Source organism: Nicotiana tabacum, chromosome 12 (assembly GCF_000715075.1).
Source record: "Nicotiana tabacum cultivar K326 chromosome 12, ASM71507v2, whole genome shotgun sequence".
Classification (NCBI taxonomy): domain Eukaryota; kingdom Viridiplantae; phylum Streptophyta; class Magnoliopsida; order Solanales; family Solanaceae; genus Nicotiana; species Nicotiana tabacum.
The window spans coordinates 69,280,697-69,300,505 of record NC_134091.1 but is presented as its reverse complement, the minus strand read 5'-3'; the positions used below and the strand labels follow the sequence as shown (position 1 = coordinate 69,300,505).

The 19,809-nt window shown below is 37.8% G+C and overlaps 1 long non-coding RNA gene across 1 annotated transcript; it reads right to left on the bottom strand.

Moving 5' to 3' along the window:
* Positions 1–3,124: 3,124 nt before the first annotated feature.
* Positions 3,125–5,010, bottom strand: LOC142167430 (uncharacterized). The gene is made up of 2 exons (XR_012697565.1): positions 3,732–5,010; positions 3,125–3,486 (listed from the first exon to the last, which is right to left on the bottom strand). It is a non-coding gene; the product is annotated as an uncharacterized LOC142167430 (long non-coding RNA).
* Positions 5,011–19,809: the final 14,799 nt, after the last annotated feature.

Here is a 19,809-nt window from a genome sequence, read left to right as displayed (position 1 = left end):
TGGGCTCCGGAACATCCAATCTAACAAACTGATTAGCCAAGGCCTGAACATACATGGCTAGTGGCTTCTTAGTTGTCGTTAGATATGTTAAACTGTCCAACCTCTCCGCCTTTCGACTCAAGGCATCGGCCACCACATTGGCTTTCCCGGGATGATATAAAATAGTAATATCATAGTCTTTAAGCAACTTTAACCATCTCCGCTACAAATTAAGATCTTTCTGTTTGAACAAATGTTGTAGACTCTGGTGGTCGGTATAGACATCACATGGGACACCGTATAAATAGTGCAGCCAAATCTTCAATGTATGAACAATAGCTGCCAATTCCAAGTCGTGGACCGGATAATTCTTCTCATGAACCTTCAGTTGCCGAGATGGGTAGGCAATCACCCTACCGTCTTGTATCAATACCACGCCAAGCCCAATATGTGATGTATCACAATACACAGTGTAAGACCCCGAACTCATAGGCAACACCAACATTGAGGCTGTAGTCAAAGTAGTCTTGAGCTTTTGAAAGCTCGCCTCACCCTCTTCGGACCATCTGAAAAGAGCACCCTTCTGGGTTAATCTGGTCATTGGTACAGTAATGGATGAGAAACCCTTTGCGAAACGACGATAATACCTAGCCAAACCAAGGAAACTCCAGATCCCAGTAGCTGAAGATGGTCTGGGCCAACTCTGAACTACTTCAATCTTCTTCGGATATACCTTAATCCCCTCACTCGACACCACATGACCCAAAAATGCCACCGAATCAAATCAGAATTCACATTTTGAGAATTTTACATACAACTTCTTCTCCCTCAAGGTCTGGAGCACCATCCTCAGATACTGCTCATGATCCTCCCGATTGCGAGTACACTAAGATATCGTCAATAAACATAATGACGAATGAATCAAGATATGGCGGAATACACTATTCATCAGGTGCATAAATGTTACTGGGGCGTTGGTCAGCCCAAATAACATTACAAGAAACTCGTAGTAGCTATACCGAGTCCTAAAGGCAGTCTTCGGAATATTCGAATCCCGAATCTTTAGTTGATGATACCCTAACCGCAAATCAATCTTCGATAACACTCTGGTACCATGTAGCTGATCAAATAAGTCATCAACGCGCGGTAACGGATACCTGTTCTTCACTGTAACCTTGTTCAACTACCGATAACCAATACACATGCGCATAAAACTATCCTTCTTCTTCACAAACAAAATCGGAGCACCCCAAGGCGACACACTAGGCTGAGTGAAACCCTTATCAAGCAATTATTATAACTGCTCTTTCAACTCTGTTGGTGCCATACGATATGGGGGGGATAGAAATGGGCTGAGTGCCCAGCAATAAGTAAATACCAAAATTGATATCCCTATTGGGCGGCATGCTTGGATGATCTGCTGGAAACATATTTGGGAAGTCTCTCACTACTGAAACTTACTCAACGGTAGAGGTATCAATACTAACATCTCTCACAAAGGCTAAATAAGCATCACACTCCTCCTCAACCATCCGCTGAGCCTTTAGAAATAACACAACTCTACTAGGAACATAATACCCTTTCACTCTAACCGTGGCAAACCTGGCATAGACAGTATCTTAGTCCTGCACAAGTCAAAATAATATACAATTTATAGTACTCTACAATGTTAGTTAAAGTTTAGAGTCACCACCTAATATTTAAGGTATACTAGGATACCTATATTACACTATATAATGTACACTTCGACTATGGTCTACGAAACCGTTGAGATTCTGAATAAGGGTTCAAGTTATCTCGAGGGAAAAGTATTAGGCATCCCTCAAGATCCACAAAAATATGGTTCCTGCGGACTCAATAAAACAAATGAGGAAAGATTTAAAAGAGTGATTAATTTAATAAATACAAAGAATGGTAAAGTAACTTGAATGAAGAGTGATCGAACAAGAATGTCGCATGATGAAAGATAAATATCTATATATAATAAATTATTTACAAAAGGGGTGAATAAAGTATATAAGAATTATATGTTGATGACTTGATAAAAGGTAAAGAAAATATGTAGTAGCTATTTATAAATTAACTAAATGAATTATAGTTAAAGGATGCATTTGGAAGAATTTGATTTATAACAAAAGGTAAGCTACTTTGAGTGATAGGCTAATGTAAAAGAAAAAGAAAACTCACTTTAAAGTGATTGGCCAAAAGTGGGGAAGAACTATCTTTGAGTAGTTTTATATAATGAGTAGGGTAAGAAAAGGGTTAATTTAATATATACAAGAATAATTAAAAAGAGTAAATTAAATAAAGGACAATTGATTGTAACAAGCGAGTAATAGGATATTTATGTTTACATGCACATATAGTGAGAAGCAAATGAACATAGTGTATGAAATAATTTATATTTTTTTCTTTGAAATCGATGCACAAGAACTAAAAGAAGAATTTGATATTTTAGAGAACAAGTTAAGTGAAGATGGGATAATGTTAGTATTTTAGCTAAAGTATGAAGATGTAATAAAGAGCAATGCAACAAACAAGACAAAGTCATATGACATACAAACACTATATCTTACACTTAATTTAATAAATGAAGTATGAAAATATTTTGTTTTAAAATGAATGAACTTGTATAAGAAGTTATTTAAGGAATGAATTGGCTAAATGAATGTTAATTAAAGAGAAAAAAATACTTTGGAAGAATCTAATTTATGTGCAAAGATTAACTATTTGAGTAAAAAAAGTTAGAAATAAAAAATTTACTCTAAATGATTGATAGAGGTGAAAAAGAACAACGTTTGAGCAATCTTAATATATAATGGATAAACTAAAAGAATTGATTTGATGAATTATGAATGTATATGATATAGAAAAGATGTATCAAAATACTTATGACATAAACAATTATTGTATCAATGCAAAAAAAAAGATTTGTGCTAATAATGAATTATCATTTGATGAGTAACAAAAGATCATTTTCAGAGTCATGGTCTTGGAACACAATTATGTGAGCCAAACCCGAATGACTACAAGGTCTAAGTTTCTCAAAAAATAGTATGATAGTCCAACTACATTTCCCTACTTCAGATGTGTCAATTAAAGAACAATTTTATACATAAAGTGGTTCGAAAAGATATTCATATAATTTGAAGACAAAGACAAAATTATTTATTTTATTTTTTCGCAAGAACATTTTTGGATATGATTAATCTAATTAGTTAGGTATACGCTGGTCCTAAATTAATTAATCACATCATAAAATATGTTTAACATCCTATACACACTTCAAGAGTTATTTAACGCACAATATTGCAAGTTACTCCGATTATTAACTAGATGCAATTCCCTAAATGTTTAGCAAATAAGCAATATCAGCAAGCAATACGACATATATCTATGTTTTCACTATTCTTTCCGTTTTGGGTACATCCGAAAAGGGAAGTCACGAAGTGGGGAATTTTGACGAAGTTCATCTTTGTCTCCGAGCGTCATCTTTCCAAAGTATAACTGAATAGGGTACCTCGCAAATGAAGAAGACAAATGCATTAGTGAAATAATATAATATAAATTTAAACTAAAGTAAATATATTTTGGAAAAATATTTCTTTTGAAAATGTTTGGAAGATGTTTTTAGAAAAGGTTTTTGGAAAATAGTTTTGGAATATAATTTTAAAAAATAGTTTAAAAATAATATATGAGGCTCAATTACATGTAATATACGATATTCGTCTAGACATGAGAACGGGAACCACCTCGGTAGCAACTCCAGTGGCCAATCGTGTCGCCTCCCATAGATTGTTGTTGGTTCATGTTCTCATCTTTTTTCGTTTCCAATGTTTATCATCATCGCCTCGTTATTTCGAGCCAAGTCCAGAGGATCATTCGGGGCATCGTGACCTCAAAATATTATTCTCATCGGCCCTAGTATAGTATTTTGTTCAATACCAACATCGTGCTCAATTGACAGACACGGACAGTAACAATACCAAAAATATTTTACAAGCAAACAGATCCTCCTGCAAATTTCAAAATTTAGCAATATCCAAAATGGTGCAACGGAGATATGACATAAACACACAGCAGATTCATACGCCAAAGTACCAACATCATAATCAAATGTGCAAATTTGTGAAGGAACCAAGTCACGATGTATCAACTGCCAGGGACTCGAGCAAATTAACAGTATTAATAATATCCTAACTCAAAGAATGAACCCACCAAATCGTAATACTCATATCCAAGTACTGGATGAAAGTATCAAAGCAAGACCAAAGGTGTCACCGGAGAAGTCAAACGTCAAATCCCAAGCCAAAAGTGTTAGTATCACTGAGATGGAGAAGAGCAGCAACCAAGAATGGCAGTATCGAACAAAAACACAAAATTATAGGTCACACTCAGTTGCCAAAAATGAAGACATAAGATCAATCACAGGTAAAACAACATTAAACCATCCCTATCTCACAAAAACGAGAATCCGACAACAACAGCGACATCGCCGGCGAGGGACGCAATTTCCGGCCAGACGAACGACCGCAGTTGTTGTTGGCGTTACTTCGACGGCGACCCCCGGAATAACGCCTAACCTCAAGGAAAACATCGCCGGCGTTTGTATTTCTGATCAAACCTACCAGATCTCGTTAATATCTGGCCAAAGACAAGCGACAGAGATGAGAAAGAAGAAGAAAATGGCGATGAGAAAGAGACGAAGCCAGAGGCAGCAAGGGTGATGGACGACGTTAATGGAGGTCAGCCACCTCCGGCGACTTCGTCTACGGCAGCGATGGCGTGGAGAAGGGATGAGAGATGAGCAGTAGCCGGTGGTGTGAGAGAGTAACCGGAAGAGAAAAGCTCGTCGGATTTAGGCCTTAAAAAAAAGTGGTGTGTGTACCCCTATAAAACCAAAACATGTACCCGAGATAGTTTGATTGAGCATGAATTTTCATGAATTTTAATAAACAGAAGAAGTAGACTATTGTCAAATAACCTTAAGTACTAATTTTACCCTTAAGAGCCCACATACTAGCTTTTTAATAAAAATTATGATAAAGTAGATACTAAGTAAATTGTGAGCCACATATCTCATCTTCTCTACAATATTAACATGTATGTCGATTTCCCCTTATCTTCCCCCGATTCTATCAACTTTAATCGCAAAATCCTATATTTGCTCCTTATTTCCATTCTCATGCTTTATCAAGCATTTCCTAAGACGTATCGATAGTTTTCTATTCTAAATAGAAAGAAAGTCAGATTTTTCTAAATACTAGACATAAGGAAGAATGGGATAAATGTGGGGAACAAAAAATTCTATGAGGGATTATTTGTCTTCCTAGTCTTCGACACAAGAAAGAGGTGTAGAAAAATCTTTTTTTCTTGTGTCGAAACGAAAAAGTAATGATTCTTGATCATGTTTGTTAAAAATTCCTAGTCTTGGTTTCGATTTTTCTAGATGTATCAGAAACCCTTTACCTTACCCCCGCCCCCTTTACGTATAATATACTAAGTGGTGGATAAATAAAACAAAAAAAGAGAGGAAATTTTATTAATTAAATAAAACTTCTTCAATCAACTTATCTTATACAAAATTTGATGATGAAATATGAAAAAAAAAATAAAAATAGAGTAATATAATAGAGAGAGTAAGGTTCTACATTAGATTAGTATATAAAAGATTTGCACGATATCTAATATATTATAGCAGCCAAGAAATTGAGTGATTCCTTCTTTCTCAATAAAAAAATTCACTGTAAGCCCTTTTAATCCAAATGGGAAAAAAACTCTTCCTTCAATTCTCAGAGTCTACTGGCTACTCTAAGATCAAAGGTCTAGTGCGTAAACACCAAAATTTTTGAGTGAATTTCTCTGTATCTCAGGTTTGTTAAACAAAGTTTATGTGAAATTTCTTCAATTCTTATGGCGCCAAAAAAAAATGTCTCTTTCATTCTTGTGGCGCCAAAAATTCTCTTTTTTAATTAGGTGAAAAGCTTGTGTATTTATGTAGAGATATTTGAGATTATTCACTTATGCTTTCACTCTTTCTCTTTATAATCCTGTTTTATCTCCTGGTGTTTCTAATTTTCTCTTACATTCTGATTATTTTCTTTAATCTTATTTTATCTAGCATATGAGATTAATTATACACAAATGAGTGACTCGCAATTAGACTCAACTATTAGAAAAAGACGCCTAAATATTGAGGAGCGTCATACTATTGCCGAATGGCTTTTGAAGGAAAGCAAAAATAGAGTTGTTAAATATGGGTCTTTAAGGCAAGTTGTGATTTTATTTAATACTTCAAGGAGTACTGTGGAAAGGATTTAGCAACAAATAAAATTAAGTGTCACTAACAGTACTCCATTAAATGTGTCTCCGCATGTTATAGGTAGAGTTGGGAGAAAACGAATTCAAGTCGACATTAATATGGTAAAAGAAATTCCTCTTTGTCGCCGAACAAATATTCGATCTTTGGCATGTACTATGGATATGTCAACGTCAACTATTTTTCGACGCATCAAAAGAAAGAGCTATAAGGTCATATACCAATGCCATAAAGCCTCATTTGACGGAGAAAATAAGAAGGCAAAACTTCAATGTCGTCTATCAATGATTGAGTCTGGTACGCTAAATTCAAATCCTATATTTTCAGACATGTTTAATTATGTTCATATAGATGAAAAATGGTTTTTTTTGTCGAAAACATCTGAAAAATTATATCTTCTCCCTGAAGAACAAGAGCCAAACCCATATAGATCTTGTAAAAGTAAAAATTTTATAACAAAAGTTATGTTTATGGCTGTTGTTGCGCACCCTAGGTTTGCTGAAGATGGAACTGAGTTATTTTCAAGAAAACTAGGAATATTTCCTTTTGTGTTCAAGGAACCCGCCAAAAGGAATAGCAAAAACAGAGTAGCTGGAACTTTAGAAACAAAGCCTATTTTATCAGTCACTAAAGATGTCACTAGGACTTGTTTAATTGAAAAAGTTCATCCAGCGATTCGATCAAAATGACCACTTTCATAGTCAAATGCTCCTATTTTTATCTAACAAGATAATGTGAGACCTCACCTTAGTGTTAATGACTTGCAATTTACCGAAGCTGCTCAGCAAGATGGATTTGATATTAGGCTTTGCTTTCAACCTCCTAACAGTCCAGATTAAAATATTTTGGACCTCAGATTCTTCAGAGCTATTCAATCTCTTCAACATCAAATGGCTCCTAAAACTATTGACGAGTTAGTAAATACAGTCGAGAAATCGTTTAATGACATGAAAGTTGAACGGTTGAATCATGTGTTTCTGACTTTACAATCTTGCATGGTTGAAGTGATGAAAGATAAAAGTGAAAATAACTACAAAGTGCCACATATGAAAAAAGACATGCTAGAACGACAGGGAACTCTTCCTACTCAAGTTTGTTACGACATTAGTATTGTTAATGAAGCTCTAGCTCTACTTTAAGCTAGAGTAATAGATCAAGGTTATCTATAACTTATTTTTGTAAAGTTCGTCTCTGTTTTGTAGCATTGGGCATCATGTAATTTTTGTGTAACCTCTATTTCTGTAAAGATTTTGTAACCTCTACTTTGAAAATATGGTTAACCTGCACTTTGGTATGGTGTAAGGATGACGAATTCCTTATTGAAATTACTTGTTGGTACCTTCAACTTTTTGGAAGACTTGTGACTAAGAAATTTAAACTTTCTAAAATTATTCTGCAAGGAGATAGAATTGTATTTTTGTCTTTTATAATCCTCAAATGGTTAGGAAACTTTCTTACGTGTTAGTACATATAAGATGTTTGAAGACTTAACAAGAAATAGGAGTATAAAATTTCATTAGTGCTTTTCTTTCTCTTGAGATGCTAAAATGATTTGGTTAGAGAGAAGATTGCAATTTCTATAATCATGATGGTTTAGACAAAAATCCATTTTATAAGCAGTTGCAGATTTTTGAAAATTTATTGGTGTCATTCGTCACCATAAGTCTTGAATCACGGCAGTATTTGTGGTCGATTATCTAGTGAATTTGGTCAAATAACGTCGCTTTATAACTTCAATAAATGTTTCTTTAGTGGTAATTTGGGATTAAAAATGAAGCACGTAAGTAAGTTACATATGGCTCGCAATATTCCAATTTCGAGGAAAATAATTGTAACTGCAGCAAAAAATGTGAAAGAACCAAAATGGAAGAAGCCACATGCCAACAAGCATGAAAAGATCTGACACGTAGCGGCTTCACTTGTTAAACATTTGACTTTTCAACCTAACCTAATAAAGTTATAACAAACTGTTTACTCTTAAATTCAGTGGGCCCGTGTCAGTTTTTTGAAGAAGGGAGGTAAGGGTAATATTGGTATCTCAAAAGTAAAGTATTGTCAAATTTAGAAATGTGTCATTTATTTTGAAACAGACTAAAAAGGAAAGTACCTTATCTAATTTGAAACGGAGGGGTATAAGTTATAATTTCATAAAAATATATATAACCATCAAAAAAATGAAAGGTGCAAATATAAAATACAAGATGTTACTAAAATTGAAAAGTAAAAATTAAAAATACATTAAATTCCATCAAAGGTCATGGCATGTCAATGTTTAGTCACGTCAAGTGTCTAGTCGCATCAAATGTCTTGTCATATCACTTGTGTTGTCGCATCGGATGTTGGCGGGACATTAGATTTGACTGGATTCGATCCGTATTTTAAAATTAATTCTACTGGCTTTTATGTAATTACTAGACTGTGTTATATAAGAAATATATTTATTTTATTAAGAACTCTCGTAGTATTTATTTAAAATGTAACTATTACAATTGTGTTGTAGTAATTATTTTTTGAAAGACAATAAATTGATAGAATATCCTAATATTTGAAAATATGACAACTATCAATAAATTGTTTGAAATTTATAAAAATGTACAAAAATGGTGTTATTTAACTAATTACAATAAAATGATAGAAATTTTTATATTTTATAAAAAGAGGAATAATTATCAATAAATTGCATTGTAGTTAAAAATGTGCAAAATACTACATTTTATCATTTTTTGACAAGGAAGCCTGCAGAATTTATTTTTTAAATTCGGAGGGTCAAAATTGACTGTCAATAACGACAACAGTCCATGCCCAAGATCACATCAAAGTCTACCATATTGAGTAACAATAGATCAACTATGGTCTCAAAACCATCAATAAAGACAAAACACGACCGATACACACGGTCCACAACAATATAATCTCCCACAAACGTGGATACGTAAACAGGAGAACTCAAGAAATGACGAGATATATCCAAAAATGGAGCAAAGTAAGATGACACATATGAATAAGTGAATCCTGGATCAAATAAGACTGATGCATTTTTATAACAAACCGGAACCATACCTGTGATGACTACGTCTGATACGACGGCCTCCGTCCTACCCGGAAAAGCATAGAATCTTCCCTGACCTCCCCCTCTAGGGAAACCTCTACCGACTTGTCACCACCCCTAGCTAGTTGTGCGGGTGGAGCGGCAACTGGAGCGGCAACCATGGCTTGTGAAGTCTGTGGACCAGGTGGAATCCGTGGAGTCTGAGTAGTATGTGGAGGTGCACCCCTCCTGAGTCTGGGGCAGTCCCTCACCATATGACGAGTATCACCATACTCAAAGCAAGCTCTCGTTGGACATGGCTGCTAAAACTAGCTTGGGTCTGATCGACTGGATTGACCGCTTAAGGCACCCCGTGCAGGAGGTGCACTAGAAAGTGGCTGAGCGAAGTGTGCAACCTGAGACCTCGGGATAGCCGGAGAACCACTAGAATCTGGAAGTGCTGAATGAACTAGACGGCTCACATAGCCTCTACCATGACGGGCTGTAGCTGCAGCGTGGCCACCACTAAATCCTCCAGTACCTCGAGGCCTTTTGGCCTCCCTGTCCTCTCTCTCATGGCCCTGCATACCCTCCAACCTACGTGCGATCTCTACCACCTGCTGATATGGGTATCTGTCTCCAACTCTCGAGTCATGCTGAATTTAATACCATAATTGAGCCCCTCGATGAATCGGCAGACTCGCTCTTTGTAGAAACCAAGGTAGGTGCATGTCTAGACAACTCACTGAATCAGATGGAATACTCTGATACTGTCATAGTACCCTGGCGGAGCTGCTCCAACTCCACGCGCCATGCATCTCGAAGGGTCTGGGGAGCAAACTGTCTTAAGAACATCTCTGAAAACTATGTCCATGTAAGTGAAGCTGCATCGGCTAGGCTACCATTCTTGTAAGCCCGCCATCATTGATAGGATGCTCCTGACAACTGGAATGTAGTAAAAACAACTCCTCTCATCTCCAATACCCATGGTGCGGAGAATACAGTGGCACTTCTCTAGAAAACCTTGTGCATCCTCTATAGCTAGGCCGCTGTAAGTAGGAGGATGATACTTCTTGAACCTCTCAAGTCTAATCTCCTCCTCTTCCTCAGATGTCACTGCCCAAACCTCGTGTTGAACCGGAACAACAGGCTGCACTGGCATAACTTCTGGGACCCGATCAACATGGACCCAGTGCTTAGGAGTACGGGCCGCGGGAGTTTGAGATCCTCCCCCAGCCTGAGATAAGGCTGGTGCAAGTGGAATCAACCCCGCCTGAGCTAAGCTACCGAACATGCTCAAGAACTGTGATAGGGTCTCCTGAAGTGCAGGGGTGGCAACAGGCGCCTCGAGTGCTTGCCCCCCAAGTGGAGCTACTGGTGGCTCCTCTGTCGTTGCTCGGGCAGGTGTTCTGGCTACACCATGTGCCCCTCCTCGGCCTCTGCCCCGACCCCGGCCTCTGGCGGATCTAGCAGGAGGCGGGGTGCCTGATCGTCGGATCCAGCCATGCGTGTCCTCACAACCTGTGAGAGGACAGAAAGTCAAGGATTTAGATTTTGAAGTCAACCAATTCGCACGATAAGGAATCAAAGAAGTGGAGTTTTCCTAATAGTTCTGTATCCTCTCAAAGATAAGTACAGACTTCTCCGCACTGATCCGCAAGACTCTACTAAACCTTCTTATGACTTGTAACACCTATGAACCTAAAGCTCTGATACCAACTTGCCATGACCCCAATTTCCCACCTTAGGATGTCGTGATGGAACCTAGTCTCTAAGATTAGGTAAGATTAACATTTAATAATAAATTAACAGAAATAATCAAACAAAAATACTAATGTAAAACTGATAAACTCATATAACCCTCCAAAATAGGATCTCAGTAACATTTCTCCCAAAATCGCTGGAACTGAGTCATAAGCTCTATAGAATAATCTAGAATATCTACTACAACACTGACTGAATAATAAATACAATAGAATGAAAAGATAATGGAAAAGGACTCTGAGGCCTGCGGACGTCGAGCAGGTATACCTTGAAGTCTCCGAAAAATAGCTACAATCAATTACTAATGTCCAGCACGGGCAGACATAACTGGATCTGCACAAAAGGATGTACAGAAGCGTAACATGAGTATACCACAATGGTACCCAGTAAGTATCAAGCCTAACCTCGGTAGAGTAGTGACAAGACCAGGTCAAGACAACTACTAGGACATAATAAACAAAACGAAAATATAATAACGAGAAGTAATGAAAAGCTGAGAAATAAATGATAACGAAGCAGGTTAATAATGTAGACTAATGATGGATTTGTAAGCATAGAGATAACAAGAAGGAAGCAAATAAAAAGAACCATAATAGTCAAATAGGGACAAAACTGATAAGACAAGGAAGAATAAAAGAAATAAGAACTATTCCACCAATAACTCTTTTCAACATGAGATGCACAATAAGAATCACAACCGAGGTACCGCCTCGTATGCAGCAAGAATCACAACCGAGGTACCGCCTCATATACAACAAGAATTATAAATGAGGTACCGCCTCGTATACAACAAGAATCACAATCGAGGTATCGCCTCGCATACAACAAGAATCACAATCGAGATACCGCCTCGTATTCACATTTCTCAATTTAAATCACAATCTTTCCTTATACCATCATGTGAGCCTTACATTTAGATAGTTTGAAAATATTTTTCCCGTAATAGATACACGCACTTTAGCCACCTTATGGCGCTGATGGATTCAAGTAAATCCCTTACTAGCAACACACACATAAATCCAACCTTATGCCGCCACATGCACATTAACCCCTTTCCTTATACCGCCGCATGCGCATCAATATCACAACACAATCACAACTCGCACCATAAGTGCCCATGTGCCACAACTTGCCAAAAATCAACAATGTCAATGTTTCTACAACAATTAGCCCATGGCTCAACCATAATGTGTACAAGAATATCAACAATAACAATAAATGTGAATTGCTCAACAAGGATGATATCTCAATGATTAACAACTTCGCCTCAACGTGATAATGACTTTCACAACCTCAACACCGATAACTCAACAAGAAGATATTTCACGAAATAACAACTTCAATTACAAATAATTCAACAATTAAAGATGTAACAAGGTAATAAGGAAGGCAATAACTTCAACTAGGCATATAAGAGCAAAACAACAAGCAAGAGGTAGAACAAGTATTAACAAAGTCAAATAAGGCATGTAAGGATAGACTAACACATGTAAGAGTAGATTAACAACGAGAATTAAAATATGATATGACAATTCAATTGAGGCATGAAAAGCGTCTAAATAACTTAAATTGGTCAAATACCACATATAACCTGTATACCCACTCGTCACCTTGCGTACACGACATACACATACCACAAATAACACAATCAATCCCAAATCCTAAGGGATAATTCTCTCACACAAAGTTAGGCAAGATACTTACCTCAACTAGGCAAACTCAACCCGCGACAATAGCTTTTCCCCTAAAATACGACTCCACACGGCTCAAATCTAACCAAAATTGACTCAATATCATCAAATAATGCAAGGGAAAACAATTACAATAGATAAAGCTATGATTTTTACACTTTTTCTAAAAAGTCAACAAAAGTCAATCCCGGACTTGCCCGGTAAAAACTCGGGTCCAAGGATATATTCGACTACCCATAACCCCACGATTACATATATGTGATTAGTTCCAAAATCCGAATCCAAATCGACTCTCAAAACTCAATTTCTCATTTTTCAAAAACTTGACCAAATTTTCCAATTTTTCCTCTTTGATTCACACAAATTTGGTGTTAAATTCAAGATATAATCATGAAATATAGTTGAAAATTGATTAGAATCATTTACCCAATGTTTGTAGATAAAGAATCCCCTTTTCAAATCGCCTTCTACCGAGTCTAAGGTTCTAAAATGTGAGAAATGAGACTAAATCCCGACTTTTCTAACCTTTTGTTCACGAAATTGCGACATGGGTTCATAAATGGGAACCCTCGCAATTGTGAAGAAATCCTCGCAAATGCGGCCAGTGACAGCCTAAGAGGAGGTCACAAATGCGACATTGGCTTCGCATTTGCGAAGCCTGTCCTCATCGCAAATATGAACTACCCAATTTCCAGAACTACTTTGCAATTGCGACCCAGGTATCACAATTGCAATACTTGAGAACCCCCCGCTAAGGTCGCAATTGCGAACCTGGTGTTCGCAAATGCGACAATAGAGGCATTAACACACTAGATTCCCATTTTCAGTCCAAAACATTCTGATACATGCCCACTCATCTGAGCCTTTGAGGCTCCAAAACAAAAATCCATACAAGTCTAAAAACATCATACGAACTTGCTCGCGTGATCAAAACACAAAAATAATATCTAGAACTATGAATCGAACACCAAAACGCATGAATTTCAAAGTAAATTTCAAGAACTTCTAGAATTGCAACTAAGCGTCCGAATCCTATCAAATTAACTCCAAATGACATCAAATTTTGCAGACAAGTTCTAAATAGCAGAACAGACCTATTCCAAGTCCCAAAACTGAATTATGATCCTGATAGCCAAAAGTCAACCTACGATCAAACTTCTAAATTTCAAATTGCCAATATTTGGCAAAACAATACAAATCAACATACGGACTTCCAAATTTGATTTCGGGCATACACCCAAGTCTAAAATCACGATACGAAACTATCAGAGCCATCAATACCGTTCCTAGGCCATTTTCACAAAAGTCAACTATTGGTCAACATAAACAACTTAGGTTTCTAAGCCAAGAATCAAAGAGTCCAATTCAACCCGAAATCTTCCCGGAACGAAACCAATCAGTCCCGTAAGTTATAAAACTATAAACACACATGTGTGAAGTATCAAAAGTAGAAACAAGATGCAATTATACAAAACGACCGGTTTGGTCGTCACAAGACTCACAAAAAGATCATATCACACTACGCCACCTATAAAAAGTTAATATATTTGGTCAGCACACCCAAAATTTTAACTGGTAGCTACAGTAAGTCCTTTTGCCAGCCAATACAATCATTTTATTCCGATGTAGTTACAAAAGTACCCTCTTCGACCCAAATTATGTAACGGGATGCAGCTTTCTTCTAATCGGAGGATGCTCTTACTCTCCCTTATTAATAGTAGGAATGTAAATGTGACATAACAACTTATTTTAAGCAATTATCTGCTCTAAAACGGTTGGATTTTTAAAGAAAATAATCATGGGAGAAAATGACATCTTTTATTTTAGAATATGGTGAGTAAAAAAGAATAGATGCGCATTCCATGTTTACTTGTTTAGTGAAGACTGCCTTCCAAATCTGAGAATAAAAGAAAAAGAAAAAGAAAAATAAAAATAAAAAGGAAACAACACTTTCATGTTTTAGAAACTTAAACTCAAAAATTAAAACTACAGGCCAAACGCATAGTTTACCTGCCCTAATCCCCCATTCCCCCATAAGAAATTTGGATTTAATCCCAAATTAAATATATTATGGCCTAAATAAATATTATGAGATGATATATATGGGGTTAATTATTTAAAAGCGCAAGATTGTGCGCAAGTTACGCAGAAGCGGAGGGGATTTCCGCAGGCGCGCACGCGCAGGAGCGTCCCTTTTGTCGCAGGTGCGAAGGCAGAGGGGGGAAAATGAATTGCACAGATGCGCACTTTTTCCGCACAAGCGCACCCGCAGGTGCGAGCCCAGGTTCCGCAGGTACGGAAATACCTGGGCAGTGGTTGAAACCGAAGGGCTTCGCAATTTTTGTCATTTTTGACTTTGCAAACTCGGTTTAGGGAGATTTTGTGAGAGCATTTTTGAGGCATTTCTTGAGGTAAGTCCCGTGTGCTTATTTTTTATCAATAATCTTGTTTTTCCATGTATTTTCCCACCTAGTTAGTGTGTATTTCAGGTGAAAATTGGAAGTTGGAGGCTAGGGATTTGGAAGTTTGATTTGTAGATTTGGAGGACCATTTGGTGTCGGATTTTAGTAAATTTAATATGGTTAAACTCGTGAGTGAATGGGTATTCAAAATTTATAATTTTTACCCGGTTCCGAGATGTGGTCCCGTAGAGACTTTATTTTGGGCATTTTTCCTAATTTCACGCTTTAGCTTCGAATTAATTAGCTAAATTAGTTACTTGTAGTTATATTTATATTATGCAATTTATCTGAATAGATTCGGGCCATTTGGAGTCGGATACTCGTGGCAAGAATGTATTATCGACGTGATTTGAGCGGTCCGAGATAAGTGGCTTGCCTAACCTTGTGTTGGGGACTTTCCTTTAAAATGTTTGATATTAATTGATGTGTGGGCGCCGTGTACGTGAGGTGACGAGTACGTACACGGAATATTATTGCAAAAATCCCATTTTTCCCTTCTAAATCATAAACTATTTTTTCTTATTAAATTGCATTAATATGTTTAATTGTTAAACTTAGACTATATAAGCATGCTTACGTGTTTTAACTGCCTATTTGACATTCTATGTGCCATGCTTAGTTAAGTCCCTATTTTCCTTATATGTGTTCAGTATAAACTGTATAACTCGATGCCATACCTGCCATTTCATCTTGCGTTGCATATTTAAATTGGGACTACGGACGTCCTTAAGGACACAGTGCAACATGGTAATGCTAAGGAGGTTTCTATTAGAGATATAGGGTGTTGCACATGTAAGGTCAGATTTGTGTGCCTAATGTGGATGGGTTACATGAGTTGATTCTTGAGGAGGACCATAGTTTGAACAACCGATTAGCAAATTCTATAGGTATAGATTTTATGAATCAAAAATAATGTTCCATTCATCCAGGTTCTGCCAAGATGTATCAGGACTTGAGACAACACTATTAGTGAAGAAGAATGAGGAAAGATATATGTGGCTCGGTGTTTGAACTATGAGCAGGTGAAGTACGAGCATCAGAGGACGGGCAGTTTGCTTCTAACTTGAGATCCCCGAGGGGAAATAAGAGCGTGTTACCATGGACTTCGTTGTTGGGCTCCCACGGACTTTGAAGAAATTTGATGCAGTTAGGGTGATTGTGGATCGGTTGACTAAGTCTGTACATTTCATTTTGTTTGTGACCACCTATTCTTCAGAGTGGCTGGCTCATATCCATATCCGCAAGATTGTTCGTCTTCATTGCGTGCCGGTGTACCATATTTTTGATCCAGGCATGCAGTTCACATTGTAGTTTTGGAGAGCGGTGCACCGAGATTTGGCCACATAGGTTGTGTTGAGTACAACATTCCACCCCCAGACTGACGAACAGTCCGAGCGCACCATTCAGATCTTGGAGGATATGCTACGCTCTTGTGTTATGGATTTTAGGGGTTCTTAGGATCAGTTTCTACCGCTTGTAGAGTTTGCCTACAATAACAACTATCAATCGAGTATTCAGATGGCTTATTATGAGGCCTTATATGAGAGGCGGTGTCAATCTCCAGTTGTTTGGTTTGAGCTGGGGGTGGCTAGATTGTTGGACACTGATATAGTTCACGATGACTTGGATAAAGTCAAGTTGATGCAGGATCAACTTCGTACAACACAGTCTAGACAGAAGAGTTACGTTGATCGGAAGGTTCGTGATGTTGCATATATGGTGGGAGAGAAGGTATTGCTTAGAGTTTCGTCCATGAAGGGTGTGATGAGGTTTGGGAAGAAGGGCAAGTTAAGCCCTTGGTATATCGGCCCTTTTGAGGTGCTTGAGAAAGTTGGAGAGGTGGCCTACAAGCTTGCATTGCCACCTAGTCTATCGGGTGTTCACCTAATGTTTCATGTTTCTATGCTCCAGAAGTATTATGGTGACCTGTCTAATGTTTTGGACTTCAGTACAGTTAAGTTAGATGGATAGTTGACCTATTGTGTGGAGCAGTGGCCATTCTGGATTAGCAAGTTTGAAAGTTGATATCAAAGAATATATCTTTAGCGAATATTCAGTGGAGAGGCTAGCAAGTTAAGGAGGCTACTTAGGAGGCTGAGCAGGAGATACGGAGCAGCTATCCACACCTATTTGATACTCCAAGTATTATTCTAGACCCATTCGAGGACGAACATTTGTTTAAGAGGGGGAAAATGTAATGACCCAATCATTTATTTTGTGTATTGTAGCCTCGTTCCCCTATTTATCACTTCTTCTATGTTCATTTATGGTTATGTGACTTGTCTGGGTGGGGATTGGTCCCGGGAAAGTTTTGGAGTGAATTGGGACACTTAGTCCCAAGGTTAGAAGCTTAAGTTGAAATAGTTGATCGGAGTTTGACTTTTGTGTAGAAGACTCCGTAATGGAGTTTTGATGGTCGTTGGTGTTAAAGGGAGAACTGCGAGAAGCCAACCCTAGTACGAAAGGACTGGATTGGGCTAACCTATGGTGTACCAGTTGTTATGCCAATTTCCGATAGTTTCGTATAGTGATTTAGGACGTATGAGAATGTCCGGATATTGATTTGGACGTTCGTAGGCCATTTTGGTTTGAATTGGCAAAAGTTGAAGGTTTGGAAGGCTTAGAAGTTTGACCAAGAGTTGACTTTGTTGATATCGAGTTCAGATTTTTTTTTTCGGGAGTTGGAATAGTTCCGTTGTTCATTTTTGAATTGTGTGCAAAATTTAAGGTCAATCGGAGTTGGTTTGGTATGTTTCGACATTAGTTTTAGAAGTTTGAAGTTCAATAGTTCATTAGGCTTGAATTGTGGTGCGATTCGTGATTTCGATATTATTTGATGTGATTTGAGGCTTCGACTAAGTTTGTATACTATTGTAGGACATGTTAGTAGTTTTGGATGGGGTCCCGGGGCCTCGGGTGTGATTCGGATCAAGTTAGGCTTCATTTGGTCTTGAGGAACTGCTAATTTTCTAGTATCTGGTTTTCTCTTCCGTGATCGCAAAGATAGGGACGCGATCACGAAGAGTTGTTGTTGGCAGCTAGAAAATTATGCTTCACGTTCGCTTTAGTAATCTTGCATTCGTGTAGCTTTGTGAGGCTCAGGTCATTGCGGACGCGAGGAGGTTTACACGTTCGTGTAGAGAAGTGTTCAGCTGAAGCGTCAGGTTCTAAGCCTACGCCATCGCGTAGGTGTGCACGTGTTCACGAAGAGTGAGGTCGGGTAAGCATCGTGTTCGCAACAGTGTCTTCGTATTCGCGACATTATCTTCACGTTCGCGTAGACCATTCTGGAGGGAATTTGTTTCTTCGCGATCGCGAAGGGTAAAGTCTGGGCAGCAGATTTAAAAACCCAAATCGAGAGTTAGAGTTATTATTTCATATTTTAAGTTGTAGAGCTCAGTTTTGGGCAATTTTTGAAAATGTCTTGGATCGGGGTAAGTGGTTTGACTCGGATTTGTTCATTTATCATGATTCCATCCTTGTTTTTATCATTTATTTGGTGATTTGGAGTAGGAAAATGGGGGATTTTGTAGAAACTTTTCAAAAATGAAAAATTGGAGGTTTGAAGGCGGATTTGAGGTTGGAATTAGATGATTTTGGTATGGTTGGACTCGTAATTCAATGGGTATCTGGAATTTGTAAATTTTGTGGGGTTCCGAGGTGCGAGCCCGGGGTTGACTTTTTGATTTTGATAAAGATAGAAACTTTATTGTTTGAAGTTGTTTCCTACTGCATTATTTGTTGATATTGAGTTGTTTGTGACTAGATTCGAGTCGTTTGGAGGCTGATACACGTGGGAAGGGCTTGTTGGAGTATTGATTTGCACATTTTGAGGTAAGTAAAACTTCTAAACTTGGATTTGAGGGTATTTAATCTTGAGAACTACGTAACGTGAAAGATATTGGGTGACGTACACGTTAGATGACGGATGTGTGTGCGTACACCGGTGTGTTCATGGTTTGGGGAGGCCTTTAGGCTATTAACGGGCTTGTTTTGCTATCATATCATGTTATCCCTGCATTTTCTCTACTTCTTTGATTATTTGAGCTGTGATTCATGTTAGACACATGTCTAGGCTACGTGCTAGATGTTTGAGATTCGATAGGTCTATTCTTGTTGTTTCTGAGTTATATACCTTATTGCACACATGTTCTTAGTTATGATACTATATTCATGTATGATATCTTTGTCTCAGTACTTCTTATTTGATTCCTCATATGCTATTGATATCGCATAAGCATAACACTGTTAATCTGAGTATTTGAAATATGTTTTTCTGAGACTTGAACGGTGAATGATTGAGTTTGGGCCTTAGAGCTGGTTTGGTATTGATTTTGAGGTGACGCGTATGCCAGTGTTATTGTTTTGGGGAGACACGTGCACCTGACCTCACTATTGAGCTAAATGATTATGAATAGCGCTTGGCCAGGATCCGTCCCTCCGGAGTCTGACATGGCAGAAGTTGGCACATGCACAGTATTTCATATACGTGCTTGATGATGGGCAGTTATGCCAGGCACCCCGTACAAAGCTAAGTGCTAGTATATTGATGGATCCACCATGATA